Below are 4,857 nucleotides of genomic sequence, written 5' to 3'. Positions count from 1 at the left end.
ATTTTACAGAAGTCTACCAGTCAAGAGGGCAACTGAATTTCAAAAGTTTTAACTTTTCTTTACTCTCCTCATGTAATGAAGCCACTACTGTGCTGCCTGCAGCAGCAAATGGCATAAGTTGCACAGCTTGCCTCCATGGTAAAAAACTGAGGAAGTCACTGGCGCAGTGCAAATGTGCAAAATGGAGATGATTGATTTTTATCATATCCTGAGTCTGTTGAAGCTTTGAATTCAGCCATTGAATCTGAAATGGCAGCCATTTTGAAAGTCACTTGAGTGGGACCCAGCACCGTACAGCCACAGTTAAAGGAAACGAATCCCCAATATTTCCTGAGTCAAAAGGGAACAGTTTATAATAGTAGCATTGCCTCTTTGAGTGACTATTCTGAATTTTTTAAATTCTTTGTGCATTGTAAAACCAAAGTGAAAGAATGGAAGCTTTAGCACAGACACTACAAAAGCTTCCTGATTATTTATCATTGTTTACAAGCAAACCCCTTCAAAAGATTAAAGGATAGACTTGTGGATATAATTTCATCTCAGCCTAATAATCCTTCTAATGTGGATATGGTTGAAGATTATGGGGGAAACAGCTATGATTCCCTAGAGGAAGGGGAGATTTATTCTGAAGGGGAAGAATAGTCTATAATCTGCCTTTTCCATAAAGACATGATTACAGCATTAATTACTAGAGATGTGCATCGTTGTTAGGTATCGGATCGGGTTTCGGTCAGCCGCTTCGTTTTAAAATTTAGTTTTCCAACGTGTCGTTTTTTGTTTTTTTAACGAACGGAGTTAGTGCGCACTAACGGGCTGACTGCGCACTATTGGGGCGTTAGTGTGCACTATCGGAGCGTTAGTGCGCACTACCAAAAACTGCAATGTAAAAGTTAAAACGTATCAATTTATAAGGAGTTCATTTGCTAGAGGTATGGTTCTGGGTTCCCACTGGTTCGCACCATCTTGAAAACAGCCAATGGGAATGTAGAACCATTACTTTAACTCATCCGTAGGTAGTGCGCACTAACCCGAGTTAGTGCGCACAAGGGAAGACTGTGCGCGCACTAACTAAAGTTAGTGCGCACGACCTTGAGCATGCTCTGTGGGGTCCCCAGGGGCCATTTTGCTTCACATACACGCACTAAGTAAGAAACACGCACTTACTAATTGGACAGAGACTGTGAGTGAGTGACACTGAGTGACTGTGACTACTACTACAGACAGACTACAGAGACTCTCATCATCAACTTCTCTCTCTACCACTGTAAGTGTATATTATATATAAATATATAAGGTTTTGTTTTAGTTTTTATACAGTATTACTTTACTAGTTACTTAGTTGGTTAAGTTAAATAGTTAATGCACTTTTTTTCGGTAAAGTAGCATAAAATAATATAAAAATAATATTAAATGAAGTTACATTAGGGGAAATTAAAAGTTTAACACCCAAAGTACTTCATTTTATTTTATGCTAATTTAGTGAAAAAAAAGTTTAACACAGAGATTGTCAGTGTCAGACAGCTCCCTCCCTGCATTACTAGTAAGAGGCTGGCTTCACAGACAGGGGGGAGCTGCCCGACCCTCACTCCTCCCCTCCCCCATGTCCCAGCCAGTGAGTGGTGTGTGGTTGAGGGGTGAAGGCTGAGACAGCTCCCTCCCTGAGATGCTGGCTTCACAGACAGGGGGGGAGCTGCCCGACTCTCACTCCTCCCCTCCCCCATGTCCCAGCCAGTGAATGGTGTGTGGGTGAGGGGTGAAGGCTGAGACAGCTCCCTCCCTGAGAGGCTGGCTTCAAGACAGGGGGTGAGCTGCCCGACCCTCACTCCTCCCCTCCCCCATGTCCCAGCCAGTGAATGGTGTGTGGGTGAGGGTGAAGGCTGAGACAGCTCCCTCCCTGCATGACTAGTGAGAGGCTGGCTTCACAGACAGGGGGGGAGTTGCCCGACCCTCACTCCTCCCCTCCCCCATGTCCCAGCCAGTGAATGGTGTGTGGTTGAGGGGTGAAGGCTGAGACAGCTCCCTCCCTGAGAGGCTGGCTTCACAGACAGGGGGGGAGCTGCCCGACCCTCACTCCTCCCCTCCCCCATGTCCCAGCCAGTGAATGGTGTGTGGTTGAGGGGTGAAGGCTGAGACAGCTCCCTCCCTGAGAGGCTGGCTTCACAGACAGGGGGGGAGCTGCCCGACCCTCACTCCTCCCCTCCCCCATGTCCCAGCCAGTGAATGGTGTGTGGGTGAGGGGTGAAGGCTGAGACAGCTCCCTCCCTGTATTACTAGTGAGAGGCTGGCTTCACAGACGGGGTGAGCTGCCCGACCCTCACTCCTCCCCTCCCCCATGTCCCAGCCAGTGAATGGTGTGTGGGTGAGGGGTGAAGACTGAGACAGCTCCCTCCCTGCATTACTAGTGAGAGGCTGGCTTCACAGACAGGGGGGGAGCAGCCCGACCCTCACTCCTCCCCTCCCCCATGTCCCAGCCAGTGAATGGTGTGTGGGTGAGGGGTGAAGGCTGACACAGCTCCCTCCCTGCATTACTAGTGAGAGGCTGGCTTCACAGACAGGGGGGGAGCTGCCCAACCCTCCCTGCATTAGTGTGTGAGCTTCTGAACAAACAGGTGTCCTATAGCACATACTTTTTTTCATCTTCTTTTTTATTTTCTCATGGTAGGATGGAACGTGAAAGGGAGTCCGGAGATGACAGGGAGAGGGAGTCAGACTCCTCCCCACCGTCCTCCTCCAAGGTGGCAGCAAGGTCCAGGAAGCCCCACTTTACCCGGGAAGATGTGGACCTCCTGGCTCGGCTCATCCTCCTGGATGAGAGGAACCTCTACACCCCCCCAGGCAGCAAGCCAAATCTTGAAAGGGAGACTGCTGCCTGGGCCTCTCTCCAGGAGGAGTTTTGCCGGCGGGCCTCCTACCCTCGTGAGGTTGAAGACCTCAAAAAGAAAGGTGAGAAATAATAATGTTGATCATATTATTTAATTATAAATTATGTATATTATTTTGTCATTGAAAATTGAATAGAGTATGATAGTAATACTAGCTTCAGTAGCTAGTAGCATAGAGTGAGTTATATAATTATAAAGTAATAATTAACTACTATAAGTAATAAAAGTTATAATGTTAAGTAAATATATTTAAAAAAAACATAAATACTAGTAGCTACTAGCTAGCTAGCTACTAGTGTACCACCCTTACCCTATACTATACTAGTATTAATACTTAATAACTAGACTACAAAGGAAATAAAATTATCTGTGGTATATTATTGATATTTATATTTATCGTTTTGAAATGGTGGTATTTGGGATGTTTTTGAAAGCCAGATTGAAATATAAATTAAATAGTATTTTGTTATTACTAACTTTTGTATGTTGCATAAAAAATAATCTAGTAGGTCAAGGCAAAACATGGGCATGTTGTAATAATTAATCAATGTTATTCTTTTTCCTGTATATTCCTCTAATTTTCAGGTCGCCATTTGCGACTGCACGAGGGTAGGTGGCTCAAGGAAGTCCGCCGAACCTTGACCCATCCCTTGCCTGGTAGGTTGTTTTCAGAATACTACACAAGAACAACACATTACACAGCTATTCAATTAATTGTAATGGAATTTGTGTTTAATTATGTTTGTTTACTATAACAGTGAATGAATCATTGTGTCTGATCTCATTCTTGTTTTTAAAATTTTAACTGTTCTCTGAATTTTGATTTGTCTTGTACAGAACCAAACCCAAGCAGGGACGAGGCGGGGCTTCCTGGGCCTAGCAGGAGGCAGAGCTGCCACCAGAGGAGGATGGAGGCACCAGCGCCGATGACTAGTGGTCTAGGTAATAATATATCTTGGCCAGTACAGTAGTAAATTATCTGAGGCTGAAAAACAAAATCTTTTTTAATATATCAGTCAGTTATAGTGGCTGGGGAATGGGGGGATGTGTGTATTTATTTATTTATTTGTATATATTAAATGACACTGAGTGGCTATGAGAGTAAACTAAAGAATTGAAGGTGAAAGAAAAGAAGAGGTTTGTAGTGTACCTCCTACCATCATATTCTGTGTAACCTGAGAGTGACTATTATTTCTTCTTCCAATCCTTCAAATTATGTATTATCTCTAATCTATGTTGATTGATTTGATATCCCTCCACTCTCCCCCTCCCTCCTTCTCCCCTGTGATGGACTCCTCATTTTTCTATAACCCTCAAGGTCAATAAACTAAGAGGTAGATTATTTTATAAACTTGCTCGCACGCATCCAGTATTTGCTTATTTATTTGTCATATCTGACTATGTAATGTATTGTTCTGTGTCTCATGTTGAATTATTTTTTTTTTACATTTCTTTACAGGACAAGAGGAAACTCCGGCGGCCCAGCAACACCAGCACCAGCACTACTACTGCCGTACTTCCTCCAGGATCTCCTCCTAGCTGTAAATGCTGTGCACAGTTTTCAAAGCTGGAGGAGATCCTGCAGGAAGTACGGCAGTTCAAGGCGAAATATGATGCTAACTTCATGATGTTGCAGCAGAAGGTCTCTGACGTTCAAGAGAGTGTCAGCAATGTGGAGAGGAGGTTGTCAGCTCTGGAGGAGGCCCCTCAGGAGCAGAGGGAAATGGCTTCTCCTCCTCACGAGATGCCTCATGAGGAGGAGGTGCCAGTTCCCTCTGCTCCAGAGCAGGCTCCTCCGGTGGCGGCACCCTCCTCTCCACATGAGTCTGACCCTGCTGCAACATCATGAAGTCAAGGCATCATATTTCGCCTTGGCCTGGGCTCCTCCACTCTTTTTTTTTTTTTTAAACAAAATAAAGGAAAATACATTATATTTTATTTATAATTGAAAAAATAAATATTACACATTTTTGAA

At 44.4% G+C, this 4,857-nt stretch overlaps 1 long non-coding RNA gene across 1 annotated transcript; it reads left to right on the top strand.

Annotated features, from left to right (window-relative positions):
* Nucleotides 1-3,468: 3,468 nt before the first annotated feature.
* Nucleotides 3,469-4,601, top strand: LOC115079513. The gene is made up of 3 exons (XR_003853300.1): nt 3,469-3,539; nt 3,720-3,824; nt 4,342-4,601. It is a non-coding gene; the product is annotated as an uncharacterized LOC115079513 (long non-coding RNA).
* Nucleotides 4,602-4,857: the final 256 nt, after the last annotated feature.

This window comes from Rhinatrema bivittatum, chromosome 17 (assembly GCF_901001135.1).
Source record: "Rhinatrema bivittatum chromosome 17, aRhiBiv1.1, whole genome shotgun sequence".
Classification (NCBI taxonomy): domain Eukaryota; kingdom Metazoa; phylum Chordata; class Amphibia; order Gymnophiona; family Rhinatrematidae; genus Rhinatrema; species Rhinatrema bivittatum.
This window is presented reverse-complemented; position numbering and strand designations above follow the sequence as displayed.